Below are 18,832 nucleotides of genomic sequence, written 5' to 3'. Positions count from 1 at the left end.
AATCCCATTATTTAGCACACTAAGTTCCTGCTGAGATGCCAAAGCCAGAAATCTCAAAGCAAAGAGTGATGGTTCATCATCTTTTACAAGTGAGACAAAAATATCAAGGAGGAAAGGTAACCCCCCCACTCCCCACCCGCTCAAATGCATCAAATCGATGTTATCTTCACAGCTTTAATTGACACGATCCAGAGTTCTCAATTTCCTGATTTGAGGAGTCCATTTTCAAGGTGACTGTCAAGGTCAAGAAGAGCTTTCAGGCTTTTCTTTGCCATGGCCCATGAACTCCAGTCCTTCAGTAGGAATCTCCTTCTCCTTTATTGCTTTCTGAACACACTGCTGGTAGTGCTTCAAGAGGTAGGTGCCTGGGTCCCCAGAGCCATCCCCCTTGAGGAACCTGTGCAAACAAGTGATTGAAGAACTAGTCGTACTTGTGCTTCATGTTGGTGCAAGCCTCCCCTACGCTGTTCATGGCGTCTGCGTCTACGGCACTGGTGGCGGCTCCCAGATGTCCCATAATTTCCTTTGAAGAGTTATCTTATCGTCTTTTACTTCCTTGAAAGAAACGTGTCTGTTTTTCTGGATGCTTTTAAAATTTTCTTTCTGCTTTTGTTTTCTTTTTAGTATTTTTTCCCTGATGTGTCTAAGGGTGGTTTTATATAGAAGTTTTTGAATCTGTGGATTAATTCTTTTTGTCAGTTTGGAAAAATACTTTTTTTTTTTTTCTTTTCTGTGTTTTTTCACCTGTTGGGCTATTTTTTCTTTGTTTGTTTTTGTCTTCACCATTTTATCTTATTCTTGGCCTAACTGGTAATTTTTGATTGAATGCTTGGCCTTGTATATAAAAATTATTGCATCTCTGTATTTTTTTCTTCCTCTAAAGGGTATTTTATTTTCTTTTAGCTCACAGAAAAAAGGTTGATCATCTCAATTCTATAAAGGATTGTGATCATTTAAGACTCAGTTTCAGTCTTTGTGAGAACTGGTCCAGTTTCAGTTTCCACTTACTCCTATCCAATTCATATGAGTAATCTTGTTCTTTAGCTCTCTTTTTTCATCAGCTGCCAGGAAGTTAATGTTACTTTTAATGCTCCACTACAATAATTCTATTGACCTTGCTTTATATTTTCATTTCTTGTTCCCATAAAAATATTTCTTTTATTTGTAACTTAATTGTCTTTTTATATCTATATCTATTATTGCAAAGATTCTCAAATACTTTTTATAATCCATTCACTCATGATTTATTATCACCTGTCTACACTGCTTAGGGCACAAATTGGGCTCTAAGTAGGCCTATGTGTATGAATTCCACATTTACTGACTTAAAGGGGCTTGCAATCTAATAACAGGAAAATAACAGACAACCAGATGATTGGTATAGTAGAGAGTAGAAATAGTATGCAAAGGTATATAAGCCACGTACTGCAGGAATGCAGACAGAAGAATAATATAGTTTTCCCAAAATGATGAGGGAGAACATGAGGGTGACATTTGAGTGACACTTGACACTTGAAGGGTCACTTCAAGAGTGAGGGTGACACTTGAAGAGGGACTAGGATTAACAGGAGAGGGTCATTACTTCAGGCTAAGTAATAAATAAAAATGTAAGAAGAGGCTTCCCTGGTGGCGCAGTGGTTGAGAATCTGCCTGCTAATGCAGGGGACACGGGTTCGAGCCTTGGTCTGGGAAGATCCCACATGCCGCGGAGCAACTAGGCCCGTGAGCCACAACTACTGAGCCTGCGCGTCTGGAGCCTGTGCCCCGCAACAAGAAAGGCCGCGACAGTGAAAAGCCCGCGCACCGCGATGAAGAGTGGCCCCCGCTTGCCACAACTAGAGAAAGCCCTCGCATAGAAACGAAGACCCAACACAGACAAAAAAATAAAATAAATAAATAAATAAATAAAATCCAGCCATTCATATAAAAAAAAAAAAATGTAAGAAGAGAAAAATGGGATGAAGGATGGGATGAATAACATGAGGGATATTGCTATGGGAGTGAGCCACGGATGGGTAAGACTGATTCAAAAACTATTTTCTGAGATTCTTAAGTCAGAGATTCTGTTGCTAGAACTAGGACCAGTTGTTATTCTTTGGTGATCTTAAGATTTCTGCTGGTTCTTAATTATCTCCCAAGAGATGTGTTTACCAAGTAAAAAACAAGAAAGAGTTGCTGCCTCCAGGGCTAAGAGTAACCAAGGAAAGAGAAACACACCTGCCTTTTTGGTCACCCATACTAATATTTTGTTTTCTCTGGTCTTGAATGGTAAGCTAAAGACTTGGGTTGGAACGGAATGCAGGCGCTCTAGGGTGATGATTCAGGCTGACTGTTAGACTTGCAAAACTGAATGTGGGTGGTTTTGTTGTGTAATCTTTTGCCTTAATCTTTCTGCTTTTGATGAAGTGCTTTGACTGTCTCTTTATGTGTATGCCTGTAAGAAGTAGGACATGAATGGAGTTTCTTAATGGAACCTCATCAAATTTAAAGTCATGACGGAAAAATTGGTTTGCCTTAGGTTAAAAAAGTCCTCTTTAGTTATAGAAGAAAATTTTTTAAAAAAGAGAGAAAGGAAGGAAGGAAAGAAAGAAAGAAAGAGAGAAAGAGAGAGAAAGAAAGAGAAATACTCATCATTAAATCCAGGCTAAGCAGTCGGTATTATTTTATTTTGGGAATTTAAAGTCCATAAAATAAAAAAATTTGATCAAATTTGGCTCCCATTTCAAGTGAATATCAGATCTGGAACTTAACTTACAGAATTAGTGTTCACATGTAGTGTTGGAGAGGAAATTTTATATAAAGTGTCAAAAATTTAATTATATAGTAATTAAATAGAATATTGAATATTTTGTTTGTCATTTTGAAAAGCAAGAAAAGCTAAATATTTCCCAAGCAGAATGCCATCACCTCAACTGCTTCTCAATATTTCAGTCAACATTCTTTCAACGAACATTTACTGAGCATCTACTATATGTCAGTTTCTCCACTAGCCTCCAGAGATAGTGATGAACAAAATGCAGACACAATTCTTGATCATTCAGAGATTAGAGTCTAGTGAGGATCATCCAACAGTTATCAAATAATCACACATATGAAAGAATAATTACAAACATGAGAAAAATGCCCTGAAAAAAAGAAGCAAAATTCTATGAGAGCCAATCATAAAGGGATTGTAAATGAATACCTGTGCTCTTGGTGGGCTTTAGGAGTAGATGACATACCGGGAACTAGTAGCATGAGCTGTTTGGTGCCATGGACAGAACAAGAGTCAGAGTCAGATTCTTGTTCTTAAGACAGTTAGGGCTTTTCCATCATGTCCTGCATGGCCAGAGGTTCCTAAGTGGTTCCTGAAATTAGGTTTGTCTTTCTCCTACCTGGGCTAGCAATTCCACTAGCCCTTTGATTTCCTCCAGTCCATTTCCACAGTGCTGTCAGAAATTTCTAAAACTCAGCTTCTAAAGTACCTCACTCTTCTCAGCAACTTCTGAAGTTTCTCCTTTACGTGGTTGCAATTCTCTGCTCCATGTTCATATAAAATTCAAAGTCCTAGCAGACAGGGCTCTCCATGATCTTCCCAGTCCTCAACCAGCCTTGCCTGATTTGTCTTTCATCACTCTCCTCCACACCCCTTGCACCCCAAGGTCCAGCCTCAGTTAATATTTTGTAACAGAGTCATTCACTTTCCTGAAATAAGTATGTGCAATTTCTTTTTTTCTGGGAAGTATTCCCTCCCTTTTCTGCCTGGGAAGTCCCCACTAATTCTATAGTATTCAGGTCAAATGTGACTTCTTCACTGAAGCTCTCTTCTATCCCCTAAGGCGGAGTTAGTTATTTCCTTCTTGGCGCTTCCTCAACACTTTGTACTAGTTATGCCTCTCATCACATCGTACTCTATTGGTCTTTGTGTTATTTCATAAATTCGATTGTGAACTTTCTGAGGGTGATGGCTAAGTCTAAAGCACTTCTGTAATCATACTTTGGCTCTTTCTAGGTGGGTCCCTACTATCGTGTTTTGCATACATTAATATATGATTGTGGAAGGAGAGAAAAGGTCTAGGGGTCTTGGCTGTCTGTTGCCTTTTTTTTCTTTAAACTAAATGATGGCTCTTGGTGTATTCCTAAAGCCTACTGGTATGAATGAAATCAAGAGCTCAGGTGGTTTTTAAAAGCAAAACTTCGAGGAGCAAATTAGAGAGCCCCTAGCCTTTATGGCAACTGTGTAAATTATAAAATGTTGTCCTTTACCCAAGACCCTTTACTTCTTTCTGTTGGGAAATTGTCATCATATGCTGGTTTTGTTACAACAGAACACTTTTTTTCCCCAGCTCGCTACAGTTGTTGTCACAAATATACAAGTATATGATATCTAGAGTAAAGGTCACAACTTTGGAAGTTGTGCCCACGTTCACTGCATAACTACATGCAGTGGGCTTTGGGAAAGATGAAATTCTGTTTATTCCAAACAACATCAAATTCCTGTTTTAAGAAAACAAAGAAAATTATAGTTGATCTTCAAATGGACACTATGATCATTGCCATTATCATGATATCTAGTATATGTAGTCATTTGGGTGAAGCTTAGGGAAGACAAGAGACCATAAGGTGGAATTGATTTCTTCTTTATCTGAACATCAAGAACACATTATCTCTTCCTTGTGTACAGTTTATCCCCTCTACTTTGAATTTTTTCATTTGTTTATCCTTCTATTTTTTTCAAGCAGAATCTTCTGGGTCTGGTTATTACTGGACCTAATTTTAGACCAAAGAGTTATCTTTGGCTTTGGTTTCATGTACAATAAGACCAATGGAGATGGGTAAGAGGAAAGAGTCTAAATTGTCTCCCAAGTTGATGAATCAGGTGGAAAAGAAGAAGTTTATGCTAGTTACTAAAATAATTACGATAGGATATTATTTTATACCCATGATCATTATTTTTCCTGGCAATTTATCTATATGTCCACACAACTGCCTAATCAAAACAAAAGTTGTTCTAGCCTTATTGCCTTAAGATAGAGAAGTTTCAAGGAAGAATTAGAAAGTGATTTGCTAATGTTTTCCAGGATTTTGGTTATACATCTCTAAAGGTAACTTAGAGAATTGGGGAAGAGACAAAATATTGGAAAGAAGATGTGACTTGGCTTCCTCCAGACCAAAGATTTCCTCACTAAGAGAGGAAGAGTGTATTCTCATCCAGGACCTTTGCTCTTACTATGGCCTCTTCCCAGAACATTACTTCTCAGATCTTTTCATGGTTCACTCTTTCAACTCATTCAAATCTCTGTTCAATTGTTCTTCCCTGAGAGGCTTTCCTTGACCATCATATCTAATGATGAGAAGATAGGCGCTGGTGGACACTGCAGAGAAGAGCTGTGTTTCCTGCTGTAAGAACGGGTCCCTGAGAAAGTAGCAAGACTTCAGAATGGACATTACATGTGAGTCTAGGCAGGTGGAGCCCTGAATAGCATCAGAGAAATTACCATGCTTCTGAAACTAGCAAGGAGAGAGCTCAGGCCTGGGATGGGCATTGGCATAGGAGAAAGCAACCTTTCAGAAATGACACCACATCTAAGGACCAAATAGGGTCATGTCATGTAATTCTTAGTGGATATCTCGGGGGACAGATGACTGGATATACTTGAGGTTCCCCAAACACAACTTAAACTAAACATCAGGCAAAGAAAGGAAAAAGCCTGAATAGACTGAGACTTCTTCCATAATGCAAAAGGGGAGCTTGGAATAGAGATTAAGTTAAGGTTTCATAAAAATAAAGATAGATCAATTTCTTGCACAATTCAGTAAAAACAAAAACAAGTACAAAAGTAGGTGTGCTGGGGGTAGACAGACATGTGAACTCAGCAGGATTTAACAATGATGAGTCTGATGGGAAAGTCAAGTGTAATAGGCAGAGTGCCTGGAGTACAGAGATGTGTGAGATGTGATCCCAACCTTGAATAAGTTCACAGATGGCCTGTAGAGATAAATGTGTTCTTCAAAAGATCAGTAATAATCCAAGGGATCATATGCAAAGTTTAACTACTGTAGAAGTAGTTCAGAATGAAGGAATGATCAGTGAAGGATTGTCAGGGAAGACTCTCACAGAGGTGGGACTAAAACTTGGCCTTGAGAGAAGCTTTATACTTAGACAAATAAAAGAAATAAACAATGATGAGGCAGTAAAACTGTGCATGTTGTCTTTGAGAGACAGTGGAGAAGAATTGTATTATGGCAGGTGATTCCTTGTGTAAGAACATGGTTAGCTGAGGCACGTTGGAGAGGTCTGCCCGGTTCAGGAAGAGAAAGAGTGGAACACTCAGCTAAGGACTGAACTTCAATCTGTAGTCAGTGAGGAGCCATCAGAGGTATGTGAATGGAAGAACGTCCTGTGAAACGGAATATGTCAAAAAATTAATTTCTAACGGTGTATAATTTTGCTTCTAGCAAGTCAGGCAGGCTTGTTCCATAAGATCAACCTAAAGGAGTTATTTTGATGTGAGAGACTATACTCCAAAAAGGCAGAAAAGCCAAAGATACAAACTGGAAACAAGCAAAATAGGAGGAACTAAAGGTTAAAGATACTCTGCTGGTGCATCGGCAGCCATATCTTTATATTAGAGATTACTTATGGAGAATTTCTTTGTAAATGTTGGACAGCATTACTATTATTTTCCAAAAGACAACATAGGGACATGAATAAATGGGTAGCTCGTGCTTGCTATTAGAGATTAGTTTGCCCATTGAGCTTGGGGATTGTGTGAGATCCAAGGTTGTTGCTATGAAGTGATTTGCATAGATGCTCTTGTGCCCTTCAGGGGCATATGGGGAAAAGAGTAGTCTTTTAAAAACATAATTCAGGTTTGTCACCATCTATGTCACTGTGACCCTGTGATTTTCTATCACAGTCAGATTAAATGAAAGTCACCCTCCTTACCATGGGTTACTTGGCTCTACGTGATCTGGTCTGGTCCTTGCCACTGTCTCTGGCTTTATTTCCTAGTACTCTTGGCCTGCTTCATTCTACTGTGGCCACATTGGATTCTTCTTATTTCTTTAACGTGCTAAGTATATTCTCCTCCTGTGCTCTTACCATGCTCTCTTCCCAGAACACTGCTCCTTGGCTCTTTCCGTGGCTCACCCCTTCAACACATTCAGGTCTCTGCTCAGCTGTTCTTCCCAGAGGGTGTTGCTTGACCATCACATGTAGTGATGATCTCCATCTCCCACTCCACTACTCTTCTTTACTTTGTGCCCTGCTTCAGTTTTCTTTATTACATTTATCAGTAACTGATATTGCATTAGTTACTTATCTGTGTGCTTATTATTTGTTTCTCATACCAGAATGTAAGCTCTGTGAGGGCATGATCTTTGTCTAACAAACACCTTTGTAATTCTTGGCCTAGAGGTGGCTCTGATACCTCGTAGCTGCTTGATAAATATTTGTTGTGTAGATGAATAAATAAATAACAATATTATTATTGCTATTATCATTATTGTTAATAACCAATATTCATTGAGACTTTACCCATGTGCCATGACTAGGTTATTAAAAGTCGTACTTGGTTATTTCATTTATTCTTCACAACCACTTCCCTGAGTCACACAGAGGTAAAGTAACTTTCATAAATTTACTCAGCTAGTAAATGAACAAATCAAGATTTAAACCTGGGACTGCTAAGCTCCAATGGTCTTGCTATATTATATAATATATGTGGTAACCAACATGGTACCATAAAATGCATTAGCACAGTACCTACAAATTAGTAAATGAAGGTAACTCTCTTGAACACAGATCTCCAAGTCAAAACAAAACTTTGGGGAAATGTAGCTGGTAGGATACTATTGCGCTAAGGCATAAATACCTTCAGGATAATGTTGTTTGTTTTTTTTTTCTTTGTTTGCAGATTTAAAAAAAAAATTTTTTTCTTAAATATATGCCCTGGCCTTTGGTATATTTCAGTTCCAACAGCTTGAAATTGTAGCTGTGTTTGGAGGACTGCTTCTGCATTACAAGAGCCCTTTATTGGAAAACACAGATAGCTGGAGGCCTGGAGTTTATATACTCCTTGGAGAACCCTTTACCAATGATGATAGGTACAGGATTATGAAACTCAAGCTCTCTGGCCTCAGGTTGGGACCTCTTTGAGGCAACTTGATATTCGAGAGTTCACCTTCAAGTTCAAGCTGAAGTTGCTCAGCCCAGGACTTTGCTTGACATGATACCCTTGCCTGGTTGGCATTCTCTTCATCCTTGTCCTGTTTCCTGAACTCTCTTACTATTTTCTGTTGGAGCACTTTGTCAATAAATCACTTGTACATTATGAATTTTTGTTTCTGGGTCTGATGGTAGAGAGTCTAACCTAAGATAGTGAATCACCCAGTTTCTTTTAGTGTGAAAGCCGCTACTTTAGCCACACCTCAATTGCCTTTTGATAGGCATCCATGCCTTCCTCTCCATTCACATTCTTCCCAGACTCATACATGTGAAATTCCTACTTACTGGAGCCAAGGGCTAGGGAAGACTTTCTGTAAAGAAATAACATTTTTTAGCAAAATCACCTTGGGCGTGGATAGATCTTTGCTTCGTAGAGCTCAAGCATAAATTTGACCTAACTCATTTCCTCCCCACATTTCTGGCTGGTAGACAAGGGCAGGGAGGAAAGAGGAGCTGAGTCATTAAGGCTTAATTCACTTTATTTCTCGACCCCTAGAGCTTGCTTTAGTTGAAGAAGCTTTCACTGGGATTAACTTTGCTGCAAAAAAGCTTTCTGGGTCTCCTTTCAAGGCAGACTTTGGCTGCACTGAAGTAGCATGAATACTTAAAGGCCTTTGAAGAATGCAGGTATTATCTAGCTCTGATGGGACTGTCTTTCCAATTGGGCCCACAGTGGTCACCTTCCTGTGTGTCATCTTCTCTGCAATAAAAATCTTCTAGGAACAGCAGTATATGGGTGCGGTGGAACAAGCTAACTTCATCAGATAACTGGGAGAGGCCCTTTCCCCTGAGGCCCAGGTGGGGTTACCAACACTAGGGAGGTTTGGGGAAGAACAGACTTGTCTCTTTACCACATAAGACCTGAGCAGTGAGGGCAGGTTGCCCTCACCGAATAACCTAGGAAGTAATTTTCACTCTCAGGATCTTGCTAGTGTACTATTGCTTAGCTCAAGTCAAACTGGAGCATGCTTTGCACAGGAAAATAAGAGAAGCAATTAGGAATGTTTTTACCGTGGAGTGATGGAAAGAGTATTGCTGTGGCTATGGAGAAGCACCTGGGAAGTCACTCCAGATGATCACTGGCTGGTTGTGTGACCTTAGGAGACTGACTTGAATTACCTGGGCAACAGTATCCTCATAAGCTCACCATTGCCAGTACTCTATGATTTTGTCATTTTCTCAGTAGTATCTGGTGTTTCTATGGACATCAGATGATTCCTGTATCAACCATCCTCAGCACACAAGACTGGGCAACTCCCCAGAAGGCACTGACCCCAAGGCACTAGAGCGTTCCTGCTCATCACCCCATATCCTGGAAAGTGTTACAACTGCAAGTTACTCCCGAGGCAACTGAGAAATTTTCTGAATGTCCCAAAGGGTGGCTAACCCCACTAGCAATTATTAAATGGTTAAGCTGTAAAGCACCAGAGAATAGACTTTTTCTAAAATTCTGTAATCCTTTCAGGAAAAAAAAAAAAAAAAAAAAGCCCTAAAGAAGATTCAGTGGCCTCTTTTTCCTGGTCATATACAAATGTGACACTGCAGGTCTGCAGGTTCCCGTTCAGGTCCCCAGGCTAATGAAGCCACCTGTTAACTGGCTCCCTGTATTGTCATGCCTTGATCGTTTTGCTTGAGATGTTTACAAGATAGTCCAAATGCTGCTTCTTTTCTGACATTGCCTCAGATCTCTCCAATCAAAAGTGTTTCTTCTTTTGCTAGATTCTCCCAAGTAGTACATACCACAATCTCACTCTGAAAATCCTTATAGATATTTGTTTATGCTTCTGTATCTTCCACTACTTTCTCTCCAAACTCTAGACTATATGCACCTAAAGGGCAAGGGTCAGGTCTTATTCACATCTATCCTGCTCCTAAAGACACCTCATAGAGTCTGGAACACATTTAAAATATATGTACTTCCAAGTTCCGTAGCATTGCCACATATTTTATTCAATCATTTTAGAAGAGGCAGCAAGGTGCAGAGGAAAGAACAGAGATTTTAGAGTACAAAAAGCAATGTTTCAATCATGGTCTTTCTACTTACTCTCTGCATGGTCTTGGTCAAGTTGTTTCAAATATTCAAAGCTCTGTTTTCTCATCTGTAACATGGCAATACCATCACTGACCTTACAGGACTGTATGAGGGTAGAGAATCTGGATGTAAAAATAGACCTCAATAAGTGGTAGCAGCTGATATGACCATGTTTATGATTATTATGCATCTATGAAATATACATATCTGTACTATGGAAAGTGACATAAAAATTAATTGGATCTAAATTTGTGATACAGAATTTTTTTAGCCCAAGGTAACCAGGGAAGTAACAGAGAAAGATATATAGGCCTGCAGATGGAAGATAAAGGGGACTTTAACTTTGTTGGAATGGTTGACATGCACACACACATATACATACATATAGGTTTGTAGTAAATTTGAAAAAATGTTAACAATCATACTTTCTGGGGTGTAAGTACATGAATATGTATCACATTATTTTTTAAACCTGGCTATATAGATCTTCCTTGACTCACAAAAGGGTTATGTCCTAATAAACCCATCATAAGTTGAAAATAGCATAAGCTGAAAATGCATTCAATACAACTAACTGACCAAACATCATAGCTTAGCTTCACCTGCCTTAAACATGCTCAGAACACTTAGCCTGATTTGGGCAAACTCATCTAACACATAGCCTACTTTATAATAAAGTGTTGAATACCTCGTAATTTGTTGAATACTGAACTGAAAGTGAAAAAAAGAATGGTTGTGTGGGTACAGAATGGTTGTCAGTGTATGGGCTGTTTACCCTGTTGATCATGGCTGATTGAGAGCTGTGGCTCATTGCTGTTGTCCAGAATCAAGAGAGAGTATTGAACCACATATCCCTAGCTTGGGGAAAAGGTCACTATTCAAATATCGAAGTATGGTTTCTACTGAATGCATATCACTTTCACACCATCAAACAGTCAAAAAACCGTTAAGTCAAGCCATCATTAAATCAGGGACCATCTGTATTTTTTAAAGTACAAATTATGTGTATACTAAAAAACCTCTGTATACATTAAAGGGCTTAAAGTATTCTTTGTTGACACTAAATCTTTTTTTCCTTAATAGGAAGCATGTCTAGCAAGCCAATGGCCAATCAAGGAGAAGTTGGAGTAGATGTTAGTGGAGCTTCAGACTCCAGGAGGAAATCCAGGTGAAGATGGAAAGAGCAGGTTAGATTTCTAATCCAAGAAGTTGTTTCCCAGCTAGAAATTGAGTCACCCCATTGTCACAGCTCTTTTCTTTCTATAATAGAAACTGAACCACAGTTGATGCCCATATAGTGTGATTGAAAAGGAAACCTTTAAGGAAAAAGTTATATATGCATATGAAGATAAATTTTAAATATCCTATCTAATATCTCCTTACCATTCTACTTCCTTACACAGAAAGCCATTCAGAGAAAGCAAAACATATTACCTGTTTTTCTTTCTTGCACAGTGTTTATAACTTAAAAAATAATCTATCAAACTTTTATTAAACACTTCCTATGTTTTAAGCACTTTGTTTGGGATAGAAGTTGGGATAGAAAATTGAATATTAAATGGCCACTGTGCAGGAGGAACTTTCAAGAGATATATGGTCATCAAACGGAAAACACATAGCACACTGTGGTAACATCAATAAAAGAAGAGGATATATACAAACAATTTAACCACCCATACAGAATGAGCACAGACCACTCAGAAGGTACACACTGACCAGAGTGGATGCCTAACCTAAAAATTAATATTTAGAATTCTAAGGCAAGAATGATCTTTCTATCTTTCTTGTGTCAAGAAGTACCTGCAGAGGGGGGACCTTAAAGATGGCGGAGGAATAAGATGTGGAGATCACCTTCCTCCCCACAAATACATCAGAAATACATCTACATGTGGAACAACTCCTACAGAACACATACTGAATGCTGGCGGAAGACCTCAGACTTCCTAAGAGGCCAGAAACTCTCCACGTACCTGGGTAGGGCAAAAGAAAAAAGAAAAAACAGAGACAAAAGAATAGGGACAGGACCTGCATCTCTGGGAGGGAGCTGTGAAGGAGGAATAGTTTCCACACACTAGGAAGCCCCTTCACTGGTAGAGATGGGAGGTGGGCAGAGGGGGAAGCTTTGGAGACACAGAGGAGAGCGCAGCAACAGGGGTGCGGAGGGCAAAGCGGAGAGATTCCCACACAGAGGATTGGTGCTGACCAGCACTCACCAGCCAGAGAGGCTTGTCTGCTCACCCGCTGGGGCGGGTGGGGGCTGGGAGCTGAGGTTCAGGCTTCGGAGGTCAGATCCTGGGGAGAGGACTGGGGTTGGCTGCGTGAACATAGCCTGAAGGGGGATAGTGCACCACAGCTTGACCTGCCTAAGAGTCAAGAGACCATTTTTTCGGAGTGCATGAGGAGACGGGATTCAGAGCACCGCCTAAACGAGCTCCAGAGACAGGCACGAGCTGCAGCTATCAGTGCGGACCCCAGAGACGGGCATGAGATGCTAAGGCTGCTACTGCAGCCACCAAGAAGCCTGTGTGCAAGCACAGGTCACTATCCACACCTCCCCTCCTGGGAGCCTGTGCAGCCCACCACTGCCAGGGTCCCATGATCCAGGGACAACTTCCCAAGGAGAACACACGGCATGCCTCAGGCTGTTGCAACGTCATGTTGGCCTCTGCTGCAGCAGGCTCCCCTTGCATTCCATACCCCTCCCCCACTGGCCTGAGTGAGCCAGAGCCCCCTAATCAGCTGCTGCTTTAACCCCTTCCTGTCTGGGTGGCTGAGGGCTAAGGGTTGCCTGAGGGCAACCTACATGCAGAGGTGGGGCCAGAACCAAAGCTGAACCCCGGGAGCTGTGCGAACAAAGAAGAGAAAGGGAAATCTCTCCCAGCAGCCTCAGAAGCAGTGGATTAAATCCCCACAACCAACTTGATGTACCCTGAATCTGTGGAATACCTGAATAGACAATGAATCATCCCAAAATTGAGGAAGTGGACTTTGGGAGCAACTGCAGACTTGGGGTTTGCTGTATGTGACTGACTTGTTTCTGATTTTTAAGTTTATCTTAGTATAGTTTTTAGCTCTTTTTATCATTGGTAGATCTGTTTATTGGTTTGGTTGCTCTCTTCTTTTTTTTTTAAATTACTTAAAAAATTTTTTTTTATTTTAATAATTTTATTCTTTTTATTATTTATGTATTTATTTTTCTTTCTTTTTCTCTCCCTTTTCTTCTGAGCCATGTGGCTGACAGTGTCTTGGTGCTCTGGCCTGGTGTCAGGACTGAACCTCTGAGATGGGAGGCCTGAGTTCTGGACATTGGACCACCAGAGACATCCCAGCCCTACATAATATCAGTTGGCAAGAGCTCTCTCAGAGATCTCTATCTCAATACTAAGACCCAGCTCCACTCAACGAACAGCAAGCTCCAGTACTGGATGCCCCATGCTAAACATCTAGCAAGACAGGAACATAACCCCACCCATTAGCAGAGAGGCTGACTAAAATCATACTAAGTTCACAGACACCCCGAAACACACCGGATGTGGCCCAGCCTACCAGAAAGACAAGATCCAGCCCCACCCACCAGAACACAGGCACCAGTTCCCTCCACCAGGAAGCCTACACAAGCCACTGAACCAACTTTACCGACTGGGGGCAGACACCAAAAACAATAGGAACTATGAACCTGCAGCCTGCGAAAAGGAGACTCCAAACACAGTAAGTTAAGCAAAATGAGAAGACAGAGAAGTACGCAGCAGATGAAGGAGCAAGGCAAAAACCCACCAGACCAAGCAAATGAAGAGGAAGTAGGCAGTCTACCTGAAAAGAATTCAGAGTAATGATAGTAAAGATAATCCAAAATCATGGAAGTAGAATGGAGAAAATACAAGAAATGTTTAACAAGGACCTAGAAGAACTAAAGAGCAAACAAACAATGATGAACAACACAATAAATGTTTAAAATTCTCTAGAAGGAATCAATAGCAGAATAACTGAGGCAGAAGAACGGATAAGTGACCTGGAAGATAAAATAGTGGAAATAACTACCACAGAGCAGAATAAAGAAAAAAGATTGAAAAGAATTGAGGACAGTCTCAAAGACCTCTGGAACAACATTAAATGCACCAACATTCTAATTATATGGGTCCCAGAAGAAGAAAAGAAAAAGAAAGGGTCTGAGAAAATATTTGAAGAGATTATAGGTGAAAACTTCCCTAACATGGGAAAGGAAATAGTCAATAAGTCCAGGAAGCACAGAGAGTCCCATACAGGATAAATCCAAGGAGAAACATGTCAAGAAACATATTAATCAAACTATCAAAAATTAAATACAAAGAAAAAATATTAAAAGCGACAAGAGAAAAGCAACAAATAACATACAAGGGAATCCCCATAAGGTTAACAGCTGATCTTTCAGCAGAAACTCTGCAGGCCAGAAGAGAGTGGCAGGACATATTTAAAGTGATGGAAGGGGAGAACCTACCACCAAGATTACTCTACCCAGCAAGGATCTCATTCAGATTCAATGGAGAAATTAAAACCTGCACAGACAAGCAAAAGCTCAGAGGATTCAGCACCACCAAACCAGCTCTACAACAAATCCTGAAGGAACTTCTCTAGGCAGGAAACACAAGAGAAGGAAAAGACCTACAATAACAAACCCAAAACAATTAAGAAAATTGGAATAGGAACATACATATCGATAATTACCTTAAATGTAAATGGATTAAATGCTTCAACCAAAAGACGTAGACTGGCTGAATGAATACAGAAACAAGACCTGTATATATGCTGTCTACAAGAGACCCACTTCAGACCTGGGACACATACAGACTGAGAGTGAGGGGATGGAAAAAGATATTCCATGCAAATGGAAATCAGAAGAAAGCTACAGTAGCAATATTCATACCAGACAAAATAGACTAAAATAAAGACTATTACAAGAGAGAAAGAAGGACACTACATAATGATCAAGGCATCAATCCAAGCAGAAGATATAACAATTGCAAATATTTACACACCCAACATAGGAGCACCTCAATACATAAGGCAAATGCTAACAGCCATAGGGGAAATAACAGTAACACAATAATAGTAGGGAACTTTAACACCCCACTTTCACCAATGGACAGAGCATCCAAAATGAAAATAAATAAGGAAACACAAGCTTTAAATGACACATTAAACAAGATGGACTTAATTGATATTTATAGGACATTCCATCCAAAAACCACAGAATATATTTTCTTCTCAAGTGCTCATGGAACATTCGCCAGAATAGATCATATCTTGGGTCACAAATCAAGCCTTGGTCAATTTAAGAAAATTGAAATCATAACAAGTATCTTTTCTGACCACAATGCTATGAGACTAGATATTAATGACAGGAAAAAAACTGTAAAAAATACAAACACATGGAGACTAAACAATACACAACTAAATAACCAAGAGATCACTGAAGAAATCAAAGCGGAAATCAAAAAAGACCTAAAAACAAATGACAATGAAAACACGATGACCCAAAACCTATGGGATGCAGCAAAAGCAGTTCTAAGAGGGAAGTTTATAGCAATACAATCCTACCTCAAAAAACAAGAAAAATCTCAAATAACCAACCTAAAGCAATTAGAGAAAAAAGAACAACAACAAAAAAAAAACCCCAAAGTTAGCAGAAGGAAAGAAATCATAAAGATCAGATCAGAAATAAAATTTTTAAAAAATGAAGGAAACAATAGCAAAGATCAATAAAACTAACAGCTGGTTCTTTGAGAAGATAAACAAAATTGATAAACCATTAGCCAGACTCATCAAGAAAAAAAGGAAGAAGACTCAAACCAACAGAACTAGAAATGAAAAAGGAGAAGTAACAACTGACACTGCAAAAATACAAAGGATCATGAGAGGTTACTACAAGCAACTATATGCCAATAAAATGGACAACCTGGAAGAAATGGACAAATTCTTAGAAAAGCACAACCTTCCGAGACTGAACCAGGAAGAAATAGAAAATATAAACAGACCAGTCACAAGTAATGGAATTGAGAGTGTGATTAAAAACCTTCCAAAAAACAAAGGCCCAGGACTAGATGGCTTCACAGGCCAATTCTATCAAACATTTAGAGAAGAGCTAACACCCATCCTTCTCAAACTCTTCCAAAATATAGCAGAGGGAGGAACAATCCCAAACTCATTCTACAAGACCACCATCACCCTGATACCAAAACCAGACAAGGATATCACAAAGAAAGAAAACTACAGGCCAATACCACTGATGAATATAGGTGCAAAAATCCTCAACAAAATACTAGCAAACAGAATCCAACAGCACATTAAAAGGATTATACACCATGATCAAGTGGGGTTTATCCCAGGAATGCAAGGATTCTTCAATATATGCAAATCAATCAATGTGATAAGCCATATTAACAAACTGAAGGAGAAAAGCCATATGATCATCTCAATAGATGCAGAAAAAGCTTTCTACAAAATTCAGCACCCATTTATGATAAAAAGCCTCCAGAAAGTAGGCATAGAGGGAACTTACCTCAACATAATAAAGGCCATATATGACAAACTCACAGCCAACATCATTCTCAATGGTGAAAAACTGAAACCATTTCCACTAAGATCAGGAACAAGACAAGGTTGCCCACTCTCACCACTATTATTCAACATAGTTTTCGAAGTTTGAGCCACAGCAATCAGAGAAGAAAAAGAAATAAAAGGAATCCAAAATGGAAAAGAATAAGTAAAACTGTGACTGTTTGCAAGTGACATGATACTATACATAGAGAATCCGAAAGATGCTACCAGAAAACTACTAGAACTAAACAATGAATTTGGTAAAGTAGCAGGATACAAAATTAATGCAAAGAAATCTCTTGCATTCCTATACACTAAGGATGAAAAATCTGAAAGCAAAATTAAGGAAAAACTCCCATTTACCAATGCAATGAAAAGAATATAATACCTAGGAATAAACCTACCTTAGGAGACCAACGACCTGTATGCAGAAAACTATAAGACCCTGATGAAAGAAGTTAAAGATGATACCAACAGATGGAGAGATATATCATATCCTTGGATTGGAAGAATCAACATTGTGAAAATGACTATACTACCCAAAGCAATCTACAGATTCAATGCAGTCCCTATCAAACAACCAATGGCATTTTTCACAGAACTAGAAGAAAAAATTTCACAATTTGTATGGAAACACAAAAGACCCTGAAGAGCAGAAGCAATCTTGAGAAAGAAAAACAGAGCTGGAGGAATCAGGCTCCTTGATGTCAGACTATACTACAAAGCTACAGTAATCAAGACAGTATGGTACTGGCACAAAAACAGAAATATAGATCAATGGCACAGGATAGAAAGCCCAGAGATAAACCCATGCACATATGGTCACCTTATTTTTGATAAAGGAGGCAAGAATATACAATGGAGAAAAGACAGCCTCTTCAATAAGTGGTGCTGGAAAAACTTGACAGCTACATGTAAAAGAATGAAATTAGAACACTCCCTAACATCATACACAAAAATAAACTCAAAATGGATTAAAGACCTAAATGTAAGGCCAGACACTATAAAACTCTTAGAGGAAAACATAGGCAGAACACTCTATGACTTACATTACAGCAAGATCCTTTTGACCCATGTCCTAGAGAAATGGAAATAAAAACAAAAATAAAAAAATTGGACCTAATGAAAGTTAAAAGCTTTTGCACAACAAAGGAAACCATAAACAAGATGAAAACACAACCCTCAGAATGGGAGAAAATATTTGCAAACGAAGCAACTGACGAAGGATTAATCTCCAAAATATACAAGTAGCTCATGCATCTCAATATCAAAAAAACAAACAATCCTATCTAAAAAAGGGGAGAAGACCTAAATAGACATTTCTCCACAGGAGATCACAGAGTGCCAACAAACACTTGAAAGGATGCTGAACATCACTAATCATTAGAGAAATGCAAATCAAAACTCCAATGAGGTATCACCTCACACCGGTCAGAATGGCCATCATCAAAAAATGGACAAATGATAAATGCTGGGGAGGGTGTGGAGAAAAGGGAACCCTCTTGCACTTTTGGTAGGAATGTAAATTGATACAGCCACTATGGAGAATAGTGGAGGTTCCTTAAAAAATTAAAAATAGAACTACCATACGACCCAGCAATCCCACTACAGGGCATATACCCTGAGAAAACCATAATTCAAAAAGAGTCATGTACCACAATGTTCATTGCAGCACTATTTACAATAGCCAGGACATGGAAGCAACCTAAGTGTTCATCAACAGGTGAATGGATAAAGAAGATGTGGTACATATATACAATGGAATATTACTCAGACATAAAAAGAAACGAAACTGAGTTATTTGGAGTGAAGTGGATGGACCTACAGTCTGTCATACAGATTGAAGCAAGTCAGAAAGAGAAAAACAAATATTGTATGCTAACACATATATATTGAATCTAAAAAAAAAAAAAGGTTCTGTTGAACCTAAGGGCAGGAAAGGAATAAAGACTCAGACATAGAGAATGGACTTGAGGACATGGGGAGGGGGAAGGGTAATATGGAATGAAGTGAGAGAG

The 18,832-nt window shown here is 39.2% G+C and overlaps 1 pseudogene; it reads right to left on the bottom strand.

The window, feature by feature from the left end:
* Positions 1-241: 241 nt before the first annotated feature.
* On the bottom strand, positions 242-472 carry LOC132365368 (TP53-regulated inhibitor of apoptosis 1-like; annotated as a pseudogene).
* Positions 473-18,832: the final 18,360 nt, after the last annotated feature.

Source organism: Balaenoptera ricei, chromosome 4 (assembly GCF_028023285.1).
Source record: "Balaenoptera ricei isolate mBalRic1 chromosome 4, mBalRic1.hap2, whole genome shotgun sequence".
Classification (NCBI taxonomy): Eukaryota; Metazoa; Chordata; class Mammalia; order Artiodactyla; family Balaenopteridae; genus Balaenoptera; species Balaenoptera ricei.
The sequence above is the reverse complement of the archived record's forward strand: the minus strand, read 5'-3'. Positions and strand labels throughout refer to the sequence as shown.